Genomic DNA, 16,690 nt, shown 5'->3' with positions numbered 1-16,690 from the left:
TTCGCCGCTCCAGGCCAACGGGGGCTGCAGGAAGGGCGGCCAGCGCTTCCCGCAGCCCCCATTGGCCTGGAGCGGTAAACCGCACCCAGTGGGAGCTGCGATCGGCCGAACCTGCGGACGTGGCAGGTAAACAAACCGGCCCGGCCCGCCAGGGGCTTTCCCTGAACAAGCAGCGGACCGGCTTTGAGAACCACTGACTTAAGTTCACTGCCCCATCTGGCAATGAGGATAATAATACTTCCTTTGTCTCGTAAGACCCTAAGCATTTTGGGGCAGGGACTGGCATTTATTTGTCTATACAGCATCTGGCACAGTCTGGTTATTACTGCACTATTAGTAATATGAGGATAGCGGTCCCAATGATGGGTTTTAAAATAAACAAACATCACTAATGCCAGCCACCCACTGCTCACAAGTAACCCTACAATGACAGCAGAGCATGTGCAGCCCATCCCTCATGAGCGAGCCGCCCTGTATGTCTGGCCAACACTCACGACCAACCCTACAATAACAAAGCACCCACGCAGCCTGCAGCTCACAATCACTCTACACAACCCAGCGTGCACAGCAGCCTTCCGATACCAAATCATTGGGCACGTACCGGCAAGGATAAGAAAAGAAGGTAACAGAGCTGAACCCGAAGGGTGTTCCATGTAAAAGTGCTTAAAAAAAATTAGAGAGGGTCATTGTTATTTCGCATCTGATTCACATTAAATACTTGTGGGTCAAATCTTCTGCTGGCATAAAACCCCACATCGCTCCAATGAAGCCAGTGGAGTTACGCTGATTTACACCCTCTGAAGATCTGGCCCCACAAGTTTAAGAAGATTTTCTTTGACTAGGAATAGAGTAAATGGCTTGTTGAGCTGTATCATTCTGAAATATGCCACTAATGCCAGACAGGGAGGCCAGTACAAAGGTCTGCAATATATATGCCATCATAAAGCTGCATGTTTCTCGCCAAATGAAATCGTGAAATCGGGTCTCCTTCCCTCTTAAACACAAGGGTCCTCTCCAGTGCTTTAGAAGGCTAAATGCTTTCTCTGCAAAGCCAATGCTAACCAAGTTGGGAATAAAGAGGCATTGATTCTGCTAGACGAGGCAGAGTTCTAGCGGGTCAATAACGATATCTAATTTAAACAATCCGTTGACCTCCAGGTGATGGAAGTTAAAGGGAGAAAAAAACAAATCAAATACATGACAATGAAAGAGGGCCAGACTTTCTGACTGTACCCTCTGAAACAAACCACTTTTATGGGGAGACACAAGCTTAATAAGAAACGACCCCATGGAAACGGGGAAATATCACACTGATATAGCAAGAAGGTTGTAAAAGGGGAAATCAGGGCTGGAAATAGAATTGGAATGGTCCAGGCTCTGTCATGGCTCTTCTTTAGAAGAATTTCCAGCTCTCCAGCTCTTCAGCTGATGTCAAACAGTACAGCTCCACTGAAGCCCAGTGCAACACCAGCTGAGAATCTGGTTCAAAGCAGAGCAAGGCGGCCGCGTGGCTAATAATGGTTCTGGGGCACAAACCAACCCCTGGTGGGTTGGATCCTCTGTCCAGGGGTACCATGGAAGAGGTCAGAAGCAGCGAGGAAGGTCTGGAGCAGAGGGGGATGCGAGATCCAGAACAGAGGAGGAAGAGCTATAGAAAAGGTCACACGGGCCCTCGCTCCAAACACTCTTGTTCAAGGAGCGGCTGGATTAGCTCCGCTATGGCCAAGGAGGGGACTCATATTAGCAGGCAGGTTGTATCCTTGAAAGGGACAAGTGCAGTGATGCCCAGGCACTGGATTGGGCCCCTCGAGAACATGAGGGAAACGGCCCACAGAAGCAATTGAGAAAGAGACGGTTGGCTTGAAGCTGGTTAAAATCCTGAGCTCAGTTTCACCCCGACTAGATCCACATATTTGAAGTCAGCTGGCCCCAAAAAGCACAGCAGACTCCATCAGAAGGCTGACAAGCAAACCTCCCTCTTCTTGTAAAGGCACAGAGGCCGCCATCGCATCACCCTATTTTGTCTGATTAATCCTTAATAGTTTGCATTTAGGATCACTGATAGTCTTGGCTGCCTCCCGTGCGCCCCCTTGCGGCCAGGGGCGGGCTGTGCAGTGCCCTGCCTCTATGTTCCCCTTCTTCAGGGTTCCTTAAACAACCAACAGTCCAAAGAAAATGAAAACACTCCCCACCTGGGAGCTCCCTGTATGTATTCACTCCTTAAACACATTCTGACCCAACCCCAGTACAATTCAATGGGTTCCCAACAGCTGCTTCTTCAAGCCAGCGGCAGCTCCTTCGTCTTCTGTTTCCCAAGGAATCCCCCCACTTCATTGCAGCCACCTGCTGCTGTTTATAGGGAATTACTTGATCCCATTCAGGTGGGGTTCATCTTGTATTCAGGGCTGGCTTATCCCCAGGCTCTCCAGCCCATGAGGCAAGCCACCCCGTTACTGATGCCAAATCACCGCCAAGTTGTTTTGTTGCCCCTTTTGGGTGGGGGGAAGGGAAGGGGCCAAAAATCTTTTCCATCCTGGGTGACAAAACACCAGCTCAGATGCTGCACAGGCCTTGTGCTGGCTGTCTACACCGAATTTCACCCTCTAGTTAGTTATTTATGGTGCCGGCCTCCACAAGAAATCAAGCTTCGGTCCATTTACAGAAATAAGAACGTCAACAACCAATGGAAAAGAAAGAAAACTCTTTTGCACACCTCAACACACATGGAGGCATCTTAGAACATCTTGGGTGGTCTGATGACCCTCCTAATTCCCTCTGACCTCACCTAAGCTAGAGTACGGTGCAAATTCTCAGTGAAATCATAATCCTCCGTGCCAATGGTATTTCTTCAACGGGACTGAATTCCACGTTCTAAATCAAACCCCGAAGATCATCTCAGACCTTCGACCAAACTCCACTCACAGAGGTAAGAGTTTTGCCTGCAGGGGGTGGCAAAGGATTAGAGGCCTGGGTCCCGAAGGACACTTTGTTTTGTTCTGTTTTTAAAAATCAAAGAGTCTAAAACAGAATTGTCCCCCCCCGCCCCCCATCAGAATGTATCTCCACCTCCACGGTGTGTTAAAATCAGGGTTGTTCCGCGTCAGATAAAGAGCCGCTCTTGATCAAATTAGAGCTGTTCTACACGTGTTTAATGCACACAGGAAGCCAGGACCTCTGAGGGCTGCAGACGACGCCTAATGCTTGTTTGTCAAATTGTAATTTAGCGTTGTCTTTTCTCTGATCGCTTTTCTAAAATGATTGGCAGTGGTAACAATGCTTTTTCTGTTTATGTCCCAGAAAAATCTTTGTGTGATAAGAACAAAACAAAAAAAAACCCCAACACAATACATTTTTGCATAGTCTCTCTAATCTCAAGTGTGTCTCAAGTTTTATAATGTAAAATATGTTGTTGCTCTGTTCATATAAAGCTACTGTATGGAGCTCTATGCTCCTGAAATGCTAGGAGGCATCAAAGCCTTGTAATATGAGCATCTGTAGCCAAATATGATTCCAGTGGTTGCATCTGACTTCTATCCAAAACTATATGCTAAAATTCCTGCCCTCAGAGCTGTTGCCTAAACTACGGCGGGAGCCAACAGAAAACATTTTCACATGTTGCGTGTCAGCTCTGCTACTATCTCCAGCTCTGTAGCTGAAACCCAAGCACCAGCTAAAGTCTATTATTGAATCATTGTGTCGGGGGCTATTTTCTAAGTGACGCAGGAGGGTTCAGCTCTGCAGCTCCCATTCACCTCCGCGAGTGAAAACGTTCCTGACGGCTCCATAGTGACATTCGTCATGTGGGACTTCTGGGAGTCATGTTCCCGTCACGAGAGTGCCTCGATCCTACCTGGGGATGTGTAACTCACACTCTTCTGGACTTGAGCAAGAGACAGAGCAACTTTCTCAGGGACCCAACCCCAAACTACTCACAGCAATTCTTCCTCTGGACTGCTGGGCTCATTAGTATTCCAGAGGCCGCTGCGGTCGGGTCCTGTGTCGCTGAAATGTCATATTCACTAAGCATATTACGACTAGATCCTGCAGTCAGTGGTGCTAAAGATTAGATAGATAGATAGATAGATAGATAGATAGATAGATAGATAGATAGACAAAAATTTCAGATGAGCCCAGCTCAGATCCAAACTTCGCCAAACTTTGGGGTGTCTGGTTAAGAGTTTGAATGAATCTTTTTTTTAAATTAACCATTTTTAAAAATAACAGAGATGAATCCAAAGTCTGCCCTTGTGGCGTACAGGGAAGATGTGTCTCCTTCTGCAAGCGCAATAGGAGTCGGCTAAGATTGTCAACCCTGAAGGTCAATCACCCACTTAAGACAACTGTCAACAACCATCAACTTCCTGAACGACAGAGTTGCCCATGTCATGCAGCTCGCGGCCTCCCCTCCTTTGGGCACTTCGGTCTCAGAGCCGCTAGAGGGGGGCCTTCCCTAAGGGTCAAGCAGACCCCTGGAGCTATTCTGAGCTCCCCTGCAAACGACTAGCCAAGTGCTGCAGGGGGTGGGCGCGCGCTGCTGTCCCAGTAACCCAGGGTAACCCTGCTGGGGGGAACCCCATGTCACGGGGCTACACCGGGGCAGGCCAAGCCACCAGCCCAGCTGTCCGTTTCTTTCCGACTGATCCAGTACCAGGCGTCTGGGATGCCCGGCGCAGGTCCTGCTGCTGCTACCTTGCATCTCTGCAAACTCCCCACCTGGCCCCTTTCGGGTCTGATCCTGCCGCGCTGGGAACCGCTCCTGCCAGATTTTGCAATTAACCCAGTGCATCCATTCCCCCCACACACACACACACCCCGGCCCCCATCACTGCCTTTTTGCAAGAAGGCGGCTTCCCCCACAAATTCCGACCCAGCAGCAGCGCGTGCAAAGAAATCCGAATTGCAAAGCTGGGGGGGGGGGCGGGCGAGGGGGACCTCCACGCACGTGAGTCGACACTTTCCAGCCCCCTGGTCAGAGCGGTTTGCAAAGCCAGAGCCCAGCTATGAAGTTACAAGCTCCGATTTCCAGCCTACTTACTTTTCCTGCCGGTCCTAGGAAGGCGAATTTGCAGAGAGGGGGAGACCTCCCCGGAGCTCGCCTGCCCCACCGTAGCTGCGCGCACGCAGGAGCTCCTGCCCCCATATGTTGCCTCCTTGATGGAGCAGCCAGCGGTGTGTAGCCCCTTTGCATTTCCCCCCCCCCCCCCTTGCCGCGTCCCTCTCCTCTTAGTCCAATGAGCTCATGGGAAGGATCAGAGCCGAGCCCTGCACCGCGGGAGTGAAACCCACAAAGCAGTTCAGGGGGGACCAAGGAACACGCAACCTGCGGCTGGAAACACCCCCCCCACCGGGGGGGGGGTGCACCTGCAGCCCCTCCCCCCCCCCCGCCAGGAGAGGGGGAAATCCTCCCTCGCCTTTGCACCTGCGCCTGACATTCACCTCCGGGGTTACCGCTCTGGGTCGTCTCAGCAGGGGTCCGGAATCCGGATCGTGGCCTGGGGGTGACTGCAGCGGGGCGGGGCCGTGCAAAGAGGAGCAGCGCGAAGGGGGATCCCAGCGGGGTGCATGTTCCGCGCGTGCCCCCCACGGTACCCTGAACCGGTTTCTAAGACCCCCCCCCTTTTCCAGGAAAGCAACGCGCGCTCCGATCCAGCCAGTGCCCCCCTCCCCCAGCTGCGGCTTGCCCCGGGGTGAGTTCTAGGCTCGTGAGCTCCTCCTGACCCCTCTGTCAACGCTGAGCCCTAGCTAGGGGCCCTTCCGTGCCGCGGCTAGCCCGCCTGCCCGTGCAGAGAGAACGGTGCACCCCGCCGCCTTGCAAAGATAGGGCGGGATGTGGCTGCAGGTTTAACTCTCCCGGCTACCAGGGATGAGCCAAACCCAAACTGCTCCCCTGCCTGTCGCGCTCACTAGGGGGCGCCAAGCAACCCACCCATCTCACACCCAACTGCAACTCGAAAGCTCTTGGGGTTAGTTTTCCCCCACTTCTGTTTCTGTTTCCCCACTAAGTCCCCACTTTGGGTGATTAAATTGCTCTCCTTCTAACACCATCCCACTCGACCAAGTGGCCTGTTTTGTAGACTGCTGCTTCCCCAGAGAGAAGAGCTCATTCCAGGGTGGGGTGGGGTTTTTTGGTTTAACATGTGCCCAGCAGAATGAAAAATTAAACCATCTGAACTTAACGGCGCAGATGTTTTTTCACTTTTATTTTAAATGCACTTTAGAGCAATTTTTACCCTCTACTTCATGGAAATAGTGGGGCGGGGGTGGTTTTGTTTGTGTGGGGGGGGGGTCTTAATTCTGCCTTTTATTTCCAAGTGGTCCTAGTCATTGTGATTAAAGGGGGGGGGGTTCAGTCTAACTTGCAAACTCTCTTTCCAAACGTTTATAACTCAGTTCGATGTAGGTTGAGACTCAATACACAAGGAGTTAACTCAGAACCGCTTTGCAAAACTTTAGAAAAACTCTTTCTAGTGGTTTTTGAGCTACACAAGAGCAGCAGTGAAGGTCTGGATGTCTCAGGTGCATGGCTGAGGAATGATGTTATTTATCGGAGCGTCTTGTACACTAACAATGAGTTAAAGTGAATTTGAATTCTTGTCTGTGAGTCAGTGAAATATCCTAGAACTCTCCAAATTACCAAAACATCGAAGGGTGTGGCTACAGGACGGCCACAACAGCAGCACACCCGCGGTGCTGCAACTGTAGTGCCGTAGTGTAGGAAGGGGTTTTTCCACCTCCATGGTTAATCCATCTCTACGAGAGGTAGTAACTAAATCAACGCTAGAATTCTTCCTTCAACTTAGCCACGTCTACAAAGGGTCAACTTAACTATGTTGCACAGGGCGCAAAATTTTTCACAGCCCTGAGCGACGTAGCTAGGTCGATCTAATTTTTAAATATAAATCTGACCTAACAAATCCTCTGACACTCCACGAACCAGGCATCAAAGCTCAGGGGCATAGGGCCCAATTCTAGCAAAGATCGTGGTGCTCAGCCGTTCGCGGGATCGGCTCCTTACACATTACATCACACAACAGAATCAGATAAAAGCATAAATACTACGGCCCAAATGTGTCCCCGATGCATCTTCATTTCCTCTAACCCAGTTTCACTACAAGGAACACATCAAGCCCAATGGTCCAGCTGCCCACAGACTTCCTCGGCTGGCATGTTACTTTGTTAGACGCCTTGGTCAATTATCAAAGAAAATGGTTCAGTCCCTTTGTGCAAACCGGGATTTCCTTTGTCTCTATCTTCCCTCGTAAAGGAAGGAGAGCAAAGTAGCACTATTGTTCCTAAAACAACTTAGCGCAGTCTCCTGTCACCTGGCCGTGCACAGAACTGCCCCCAAAGCCAGCAGGAGTTGGCGTGTGAAGGAAGGTCAGGGTATGGTCCATATGGGAATATTTGTTACCCTCTAGCTTGGGGTTGTTGTTTTTTAGGACCTGGACATGTAGGGGAAATAGTTAGCAGCTAGACAACAGCAGCTCAGAAATCGCTGGCGCGTCTCCTGTCTGGGAGTTGGGCAGGCGGCTGATTTAAGCCCAGCTGCCCCCTGTCCATAGTCACATCAGCTGAAGGTTGGTGCTACAGCCCCAGCGCAAGGTCACGATGCATTGGGGCTGATTCTCCACTGCTGTGCATTCATTTACACCCGTGCAAAGTGAGCGTGAAACACAACGAGCCAGATCCTCAACTAGCCCCCGAGCTCCATGAGCCGAGGCACTCGCCCCGCCGTTGTGGCTTGATAGCACGTTGCCTTGGTGTGAATGACAAGGAGCAGGGGAGTGGAGAACGAGACACCGTGCGTGTGATGGAATAGGGCATGCACATGAGAGGAGTCCGGATCCCTAGAGGCAGAGAGGATAACCAAACCCATCAAAGGAAAAGGTCATTGGCTCTGTTCCCCTTTGTGTAGCATCTTGCATTATGTAAGCACGAAACAGGAATTGTTTTATTCCTCCGTCTGGATCCATCTACCCCTGGGGAATTATTTAAACTCATTTAATCTCATAAACTCAGAGCACAGACAGCCCTTCCCACAGGGACAGTAATAATCTTAATGCACGGTCTATTATTGCAGCCCTAGTGCCTGGGGGAAAAGAACAGTGCCCGCTATGGAACTCTGCTTCCAAGTAGATTTCTATTAGCCAAGTGAAAAGCTTGTCCATAAAGGTGTTGGATTTCATTTCCCTGCTGTGCCACTCACCTGATCTGTTGAAATCAGTCATTTGTCATGAACGGAGGATGCTTCCTTTAAACGGCACCATGATTTCTTACTGTTGGAACAAATAAAACCACGGTTATGCACTGCCGTTCTCCTGACGTATGATTTCCTTGATTCAGATCTTGATCATTCTGGGCCTGCCTTTGGCTTCCTTGTGCACCCAGCTCTCCCTCCGGACTATTTGGGTGGGGCAGCAGGAGTACAGGATCAGGCCCAATCTCAATGCACACTTTTAGCAAATATTTATAATGAAACCACACTACAAAAATATAACCATTTGGTGGGGAATGGATGGAAAGAAGTGACTGGCGCTATTGTAGGACAGCATCCATCCTTCGGATGGTACATTTTTTCCTGTGCAACGCAAGTCCGGGAGGACAAATTTTCACTGTGGGGTTTGCATGAGCACGATCCTTTACACTGGTATAAATTGGGAGTATCCCCACCAAAGTCAGTGGAGTTCCACTGATTTAAATCTGGCACAAGAGGAAAATCAGGGCCTGTGTGACTTTAGATTATTCCAAAGTGCAGTTATAAAATCGGCAGGAAAATGAACATGTTGTTTCTAAAGAACTCTAGGTGGGACCATCTAACTCAGAGCTGGTACTTATCCCCCCAGCAATATGTTCTACTGCATCCAATATTCATTCCAAAGCAAGGCGGGAGGCTGAATTAGGTGCTTCATTCCCAGTGAATTCTGATGGGCTTTGAACATCCATCTTCCTTAGGCTCATCTGAAAATCCCAGTTTGAAACCATCAGTTACACAGCCCCAAGCAGCGTGTTATCCCATCCCCAGTACTCCTCCCGCAGGGCTCGTCTGCCTGGAGGAATAGTCCGGATTAGCTATTCTACACTAGCTCGCCATGTGAATGCTCTTATTCTGCTCTGCCTTTGGGCAGTTTAGTTTAATCCAGTTTGGAAGCAAAAAGGCACCCTGAGTGGAATAGGAGCACACCCTAGCTTATTTCACAATCGCTTCCCCAGGCATTCTCAGTGCTCCACCCCTAGGGATATGCTATGCCAGCCCCAAACCGAGTGTCCTCGAGCAATGTTATACCATACTTAGTGCCCATCCCTAAACACTATGATATACCAGCCGCAGTACTTTCAGCCATGTATTCTAAACCTGCCAACAAATACAGAAACAACTCCACCGACAAATATTTCAGTTCTCTTTGAATTCCTAATGCGAATAAGGCTGTATCAATATTGCACAATGAATCCTCATCTCATCCCTTGGAGGGAGGTCAGCGATATTATCCCCACTCTACTGATGGGGAAATGGAGGCAGAGCGGTTAGGTGACTCACCAAAGACCACAGAAAGAGTTAGTGTCAGAGCTAGGCATAGAATTCAGGAATTGCTGGTGCCCTGGCCTGTGCTGTACCCACTACACTACACCACCCTTTGCCAAACTGCATGGGAATTTAAGGTGAAACATTTGACTGGAAAATTTGGGGCCCAGTCCTGTAAGGTTTCAAGCACCCTCAGCTTCAAGTCAATGAGTGGCAGATGCTCAGTTTTGCAGGCTCATTCCTTAGTTATGTAACGGAAGTGTAAAATCATACTCAGATACCAATGTGTGAAGGAGGATGGATTAATTCACACCTAACTGCATTCACGGCACACAGCTTTTAGCTTCACCTCTGATAACACACTAGGTAGAAATAAATACACCATAATTCAAGCTCTCTGTTATCTTATTGCTTAATTATTTCTGACGTGCATTGCAGCAATTTATAATTTTGCAATTATTTTAGTTGCTAAAATGTTTGAATTTTGGCTCCTTTTTCTAGGACAAATCTTTATTCAGGCAAACTCTCACTGACATCAGTGTCAGCTAGGTAAGGACTGAGGATAAACTGATAAAAGTCTATTTGATCCCCGGGCTGTAGGGAAGCATTCAGTGCCTGGGACTGTAATATTCACTTCGCTGGGCCAACACCCAGATGGTCAAAGTTATTTAAATACCACTGAGTATCTGGGCACAAATCCTCAACTGGTGTAAATTGGGATCACTCCCGTAATTTAAATGGAGCTGTGGTCATTTACAGCACTGAAGATCTGTCCCATTGCTCTGTTAATGCTAATGCTATAGGATTTCGGAAAAGCAAGTTCATGTCTTTTAGTTCTTCAGTTGAAGTCTATCTGGATTTGATACCATCCCTAAACTGATATTCTGGATGATTCACCCACAGTGCACCCCGCCAGGCATTAAAAATGGACTCCTGCTACATGTAATATTATTGTTTGTCTCAAGACCAAGAAAGAAACGTTCCTGCATAATCGCTTCTTATTTGTAAAAAAGTTGAAATCTATCTGCCAATGCAGAGTCTTATAACAGCACCGCTGCTTTCCCCACAGACTAAAATGTAAATTATGACACACTCCAAATGCTTTACAGGATCAGTTCTAAATGAAAAGCCGGTTAAATTTTAAGGGCAAAATTCTTGTCTCATATCCTCACCCTCATGTCACCTGCAGTGCAGACTCTTATAGCAGAAGCTGCAGACATGGTAGGCGCACAGCTCTGGTGAGGTCAGTGGGTTTATGTAAAGCAGACATGAGATCCCAGGCACTGAAGGCTGAGTGTGGGATAAAGATGAGATCCTGGATTCCTTGCACACCTGGTTCCCAGTGACATCAGAGTTTTGGGTGTGCAGCAAACGCTGCAGCAGGGCCCTGAGGGAGGAGTACAGGCTTTGGCTCTAGATCCACACGGGAGTTGTGGCTCTGAAAGAAAATGGTACCCTGCATAGATGAAAAATGGATATGAATGACTAACAGAGAGGACACAATAGGAGACTGAGCACTAAGGCCCCGATTCAGGAAACTATCCCTATTCAGGAAGGCATGTACATAAGAGAATAAGAACTGCCATAATGGAGTCAGACCGATGGTCCATGTAGTCCGGTATCCTGTCTTCTGACAGGGGCCATTGCCAGATGCTTCAGAGGGAATGAACAGAACAGGGCAATTTATCAAATGATCCATCTCTGATCATCCAGTCCCAACAAAGTCAATGGGACTTAAACATGTGCTTAAGTGCTTTCCTGAACTGGGGCCTTAGAGGCAGTAATGGGCAGGCTAGATAGATAGATAAGCAAATTCTTAAAACATATTTGCAATAATTTTGCTACAAAATCAGGCCTGACCCAGTAGTCGTTCTACACACTGACCTCTCCTGCACTGCAGTGGGGGGATTGCATGCAGCATAGCTCCATGAACAGAGAGCTAAAGTAACAATGATTCTTTATTGCTTCTTTACCAAGCATTTTATTATTTGAGGGGGAACATTTTCAATTGGAATGCTTGGGTCTTTTAAATTAAGGAAATAGAGGAGCAACCCCATTCCGCAAAGTTTGCTAAGGAAAAAAGAACACCCACCCTACTGTTCTCTATTGCACTTGCTGTGAACCAGACTCTGATCTCCTTTACATGGTATAAATCCACAGTAGCTCCACTGAAGTCAGTGCAACTTAAAGCAAGTGAAATTGAGATAAGCACCTGTCAGCTCACCTATCGCCCAGTGCTGTGGGTACCTCTGGTCCAAAGTCTACAGTCATTATTCAGGCAAATAGGTAAATGTTTTGCTGGTATAAAGACAAACACTCAGTGAGGACCTCAGGACTGGCCTCTTATAATTAAATACTATGGCAGTAATTCACTGCAGTCTAATTTTCTCCACCATAAAGCAAATGTATGAGCATCATTAATATCGTTTATTATTTAGCCAGGTTTATTATATAGTATTACTTATGCTCCATATTATTTGCACAACATTTAGATGAGACAGTGATGGTCACTGTATGAAAGTCAAGAGAGAGACACTTACAAAACATGGATCTCTTTTGCACCTGGATCAATCAAGAGTCACTCCATTAACTTCAGTGGAATTACACTGGTGTAAAATTGGTGTAAGTCAGGAGAGAAATCAGCCCCCATGTTTTTTCCTGTACATTCACCCAGCAAAATCACTCCCTAAGGAAATATACTGCCCTCAATCCATTGCGGGAATCGATCTGAGTTGCATGCATGGATTAAATTGGTCCTTAAATCACGCCTCTGCCAACAAATAGTTGCTTCAAGAAGAAATCGTTTTAAAATAGATCATTTTGTTCTTATGAGCCTTTGATTCTAAGAGGCCGTTTCTGGTTCAAAAGTGATTGCACGTAAGCATGCACTAAATGGACCAAAGTAGAGCTTTCCTAGCTTATCGGCTTTCCAAGAAGCAGATCAGGTAGGCATACAGGAATTCCCAGCACTGTAGGGCGGGTATTGTAGTGGGAGAGGAAGGCAGAGAGAGATTGAATATGGGAACATTTTAATTTCTTCAGTTTGTTTTTTCTGCCATCTGTTCTCTCCCCTCCCCGCATTCCCTTTTTTTGTCCTTTTGTGTCTATTTTGAAGGCACACATTAAATCTGCCCCCTTATGCTCTGAATTGACTTACTGTCCCATCGCCCATGTATATCGATTGAGACTTAGATTTATTTTGCTGCAATTTGTAAATCTACTGCCCCTCCACAGACTCTATATTATAAAGAAATATGTCAAAATGAGCAAGCTTCTGAGAGTCAATTTCTCTTCATTAGCTGGGGGGAACCCACTGGAGTTGAGCCTCAGATATTATTGAGGGGTGCAAATTGAGATCCCAGAATTAGACTGTGGATCACAGGGAATAATGTCTAAAAAGTCAAACAAATACACACTCTAGGTCCAGACAGTGTTTTCTTACCCCACTGCTAATTCCGCTGTGATCCACAGTAGATCCAGATTTAATGATGGGGGACAGGGTCCGAGTCCAGCCACTATATCTGTGTTGCTGACTCATGCATGAAGAGAGTGTCAGAAGCTTGCCCATCAGCTCATCACCTACAATTCCTTGTTCTTTTATTCTTTGCTTAGTTCATTCATCAGACTACCACGGCTGCACCCCGCAGAGAAATACGCAAAATCGTCTTTTCCCTCAGAAAAAAATGCCCAAGGAGAAAGCGTTCCCTAGCATTATACTTCTGTATATCCTCTATCTCCAGTGCCAGCCTCATTTTGGGTATTACAGTAACTGACACCCAAAGTACCCTCCGAACTAAGGACAAATATTATCCCCAAACCACAGACCGCCCGCCCGCCCACCCACATTGTGTTCTGCCATGGATCGAGGGCGGTATATGGCTATACACATTGGAGAGATATAACATCACCTACCCCTGAAATGCAGCCTCTGGGGTGAAATGAGACAGCTCTTTAGCAGCACACAGAACTCCGCAGGATGCAAATCACCCAGCTGCACAGCTGTAACTTCAGATGATCTTTGACTTCTTGCTTGCCAGAATCAGATAATTCTCAGCAAATAGAAGCACACTAAATATCCAGGATATGCTGCCCCTATTTGAGATTTCTGGGATCTTCCCAGCCCCTGGGGATCATTCAGCGCTGTATTTTGCCTAATGACTTTTTTAGTATTGGGAATCGAAAACAACTGGATCTGATTAGTAATAAGCTTTGCATTAGAGCTCTTTGAATCATTGTCACATGGGGGGTGAAGGGAGGAGAGAGTGGTGCATATTTGCACTGTATAGCTATGGACCAACATGCATGTATCATACACAATACCTATAGCCCTCTTAATCATTGTACCAATATGGGGTTTGGGGGAAAGCGAAAGAAAGTAACTTTATGGAAACAAATGAGCACTATCTATATAGTTCTTGCCACTGTGTCTGTTTGCTCCCACAGCCTTAAACCCCAGGCTTTGACCTGTACATGGACAGTACATAATTAAACTTCTTATATTTGACCTCCATCGCTCTTCTTTTCAAGACAAACAGCTTGAGTGGCAGTGAAGTGAAATTAAAAATTTGCCCAAAGGGCTGGATTCTGCCCTCAGAAATACTGAAGACAAAGGAATTCCTCTGGATTTGCCCCAGTGTAACGGAGAGCAGAGTTGGCCCTACGTGAGCACACTCTGCTCTTCTCGGAAGAAGCCAATAGTTGCTTCAAAAAAACCTCTTTGCTGTAAGAATAATTTTTTATTGTTCTTTATTGAGCCAGACCCTGAGGTTCTTAGTCACTTTCTCTGATGTTCAAAGTCCTACTGAAGCCACTGGATAGAGACCTCAGGAACTGGCCTGTTGCTACTGGGATAATGTAAGCTCTGATTGGCATCTCTTTTAACCCTCATATGCTGGCTTTCCTACCCATCCCCAGCACCCTGCAGCCCTTGGGCACTACGCCCATTCTGGCATACGGTACCTGCTACGTCCTCTCGTCCTCTCTGCGTCCCTCTGCAGCGGCCATGGGAAATGGGCCACCTTCTCCTGCTCCAAGCAACTCTCCACAACCCAGCCGCCACCTCCTCTGCTGTTTGCCGCTGCTGCATGGCCAAGGCCTCTCCTCCCCAGCTGGTTGCATCTGCTCCTCTCCTGTGCTTCCCCAGCGTGGCTGGTCACTGGTGCTGCAGGCAGGCAGGAGGTCCCTTTAGAGGTGGAAGGGAGGCTTTTTATGGTTTTCTTCCTGTATAAATCAGGATTGGAATGGACAATCCCAGACAGGACTTCCTGTGTGTGTTGCTCACTGATAACGAGCTCAGAGAGCAGAACAAACACAACGGACAGCTCACAGCAGGCCGAGAGAGGGAGAGGGCCTCGGGACAAGGCAGCCCCTGCAGCCCTCGTGGGCTCCCCCGTGACACCCCAGTCACAGTGAAAGGGGGGGCTAAGAGTGTCTCCAGGCCACTTCCAAGCAGTATGGTGCTGGGACCCACAGACTGACAGAACACGGACAGCCCCAAGCGGCTGCAGTGAGAGCCCCTCTCTGGGGCTCCCCAAGCTCCTCTGAGGGTCACCCCTAGACCGGGCAGATGGAGGGGGGGAGCTTTTCAGAGACACTGGCACGTCTTAGCTTTTAGCAATGAACCTGGCTGCCCCTCCGGCTCTGTGTTAAACCCAGAGCCGCAGCCTAAAAACCAAGGTCCCCTGCCACACAGCTTTGGGATTGGTGCTGGGAGGGGGGGGAGAACTGGGCAGCCGAGTGGAACTGACCCCCCCGCCCTCCATCCCGGAGCACACCCCGATGCTTTCCAGGGACGTTCTGGCTGCACCCAGCCAAGAGCAAGTGGGACTCTTTCTAGAAGTGTTAAACCCCTCCCGGAACATAGCATCCCTTTCGCTCCCCCCGCACTGAATCTGCTTATATACTGGAGATATTTAAACACATGGGCTCTCAAGTGGCTGATGGGTGAAGAAAACCTACCCAACCCCCAACACCTGGTGAGCCAGAAAACCCTGGCCAAGCTACAACTGCGTCGGGCAGAAGACAATGAGCCTTTCCTATTTGCTTCATCGGTTGGAACTCAACCCAGGGCAGCAGTGACTGAAAGCCAGGAGCATCCGCTGGCTGTCCGGCAGCCTACACAAAATGAGGCTCAGTCAAGTTCCCAAGGGGGAGGCATGCATGTCCCCAGCCGGTGGCTTGCTGGAAGCCAATGCTCTCACATGGCTCTCTAGGTTCAGTTCAGGGCACACTGGTGGGAGAACCTTGCACAGTCTATGCTGTGTCTGGATTTGGATTAATATCTAATTATATCTATTATTAATTACTGTATCTATTCATATCTAAGTATGGAATTATACATCATAATCATTAAGGGATCTTTTTTGTAATTCTCACAATACCCCTCGCGAGGTAGAGATGTGTTACTCCTATTTTACAGATGGGGAACTGAGCTACAGGGTAGAATAAGGGACTTGTCCCAGATCACACAGGAAGTCTATAGTCAAGCTGGGAACTGAACCTAACGGGTCATCCTTCCTCCCTTAGTATTTATCTAGAGACTGCCATCTGGCTCTTAGCATCCGTACTACATTCATTGGGAAACAGAAGAAGAAAATTTTGGGATGTATAATATTACAGCCCATCAGAACATGGGAATATAGTCCCCAGGCCAACCCACCAATATTTTCATCAACATTTTGTGAGGATTTCAAAATTCAACCGGTAGTAGCTGGTCAAAGATTGGGGAAGGGGGTGGGGTAGAAATTCAGGTATTTTTCCCTTTTTAAAAATATTGAAATTCACAATTTGGATTAAAAGAAATCGCATTTTGAAAAACCTGCTATGCCTTGTAAAATATTTGAAACTGTTGCTAATTTTACCTAATCCACCTGAAAGGAAATAATCTGAAAACACAGCACACATCTTTAGCGCTGCACTGCCTCGGTTTCTCTATGCTGCTAGGGGTGAGATCTTTATTCACACCCTGACTCAGTTACACAGTTAAGCATGTCTGGACCTCCCCATTCAGCACAGCATTTACTCCTGTGAAATCACAGCAACGTCACACGTCTAAAGTTATGTGCAAACTTAAGTGTTTTAAGGTCTTGAGATAGCAAAACACTTTAGCATGTGCTTAACTTTAAGCACACAAGTGATCCCATCCTGATTCAGCAAAGCACTTAAGCAGGA

General features: G+C 47.9%; 1 protein-coding gene across 4 annotated transcripts in view; it reads right to left on the bottom strand.

Moving 5' to 3' along the window:
- EGFL7 (EGF like domain multiple 7) overlaps window positions 1-14,705 on the bottom strand; it is a 32,240-nt gene extending 17,535 nt beyond the window's left edge. The window contains exons 1-3 of one of the 4 annotated variants that reach the window (XM_054007546.1): window positions 14,480-14,705; window positions 8,207-8,276; window positions 3,934-4,056 (exon numbers count right to left, since the gene is read on the bottom strand). The gene's annotated coding sequence lies outside the window, so the exon portion shown is untranslated. Of the gene's footprint in view, window positions 1-3,933; window positions 4,057-5,035; window positions 5,178-8,206; window positions 8,277-10,692; window positions 10,959-14,479 lie in introns of those variants that run through there. The other 3 variants (XM_054007544.1, XM_054007545.1, XM_054007547.1) reach the window with 3 other exon arrangements.
- Between the last annotated feature and the right edge of the window lie 1,985 nt (window positions 14,706-16,690).

The sequence above is a fragment of the Malaclemys terrapin genome, chromosome 17 (genome assembly GCF_027887155.1).
Source record: "Malaclemys terrapin pileata isolate rMalTer1 chromosome 17, rMalTer1.hap1, whole genome shotgun sequence".
Classification (NCBI taxonomy): domain Eukaryota; kingdom Metazoa; phylum Chordata; order Testudines; family Emydidae; genus Malaclemys; species Malaclemys terrapin.
Note: the sequence above shows the minus strand (reverse complement) of the source record. Positions and strands in the feature narration are given on the sequence as shown.